Raw genomic sequence first — 845 nt, 5'->3', positions numbered from 1 at the left:
CATATGTTTTCTCTGCATGTATCCCTCGGGGCAGCACAGAATCCAGGCTGAGCTGTAGCTTTGCAGTTTTCTGATCGAAATGTTTCTGCCAAAGCGCTGTGGCTAGCTTCAAGATGAAATCTCTCCTACTGATATTTTCCCTGGTCCATTCCTTTTACAAAATGAAGGAATTGGTGGCTGCCAGGTCCAGTAGAGATAACAACAGGCTTGTATATTTAAAAAAAAAAAATCAAAATGACTGCTATGGCGGTTCTAGGTGGTCGGGATTATAACTTCCTTATTTCCGTGATCCTGCCTTTCACACGCCGTCAGGGTAGTTAATACATGTATTTAGGAAAAGTCATAAACGGACAACCGCATGACATTCCACCACAGAGCAATTTAAATTTGAAAACCTCAAACTGTCAAAATGACTGCCGTGACGGTTCTAGTGTTCCACTGTAACCCTTGTGGTAGGGCTGGAGGACTAAGCCCTTGCCCATCCCCCATCAGTATTGCACTGCTGTTTGCCCAGTTCATTCTTACTGAGATTTTTTCAAAGTAGGCCTGGCTGCGTCACAGTTCTTTTAGATATTTTTCTTTTTAGATCTTTCTCGGTATTGTGAGCCCATTGCAATGGGGGTATTGTGAGCCCTGTGAAAACCTGCCTCAGTTTGCATTTTAGAGGCTCTAAGGACAGGGAAAAATAACAAACCTGGGAGCTGGCAACCTTGTCTAATCCCTCTCTGCACAGGAAAAGGTGCACTCAATCCCCCATTGATCTTCAGGAGGCAGAAAATGTTACAATAAAGAATCTGGGCTAACAAACCAGGGCCAAAGCCGAATGTTCCCAGCACCTGCCATAA

The sequence above is a fragment of the Acipenser ruthenus genome, chromosome 13 (genome assembly GCF_902713425.1).
Source record: "Acipenser ruthenus chromosome 13, fAciRut3.2 maternal haplotype, whole genome shotgun sequence".
NCBI lineage: Eukaryota > Metazoa > Chordata > Actinopteri > Acipenseriformes > Acipenseridae > Acipenser > Acipenser ruthenus.
This window is presented reverse-complemented; position numbering follows the sequence as displayed.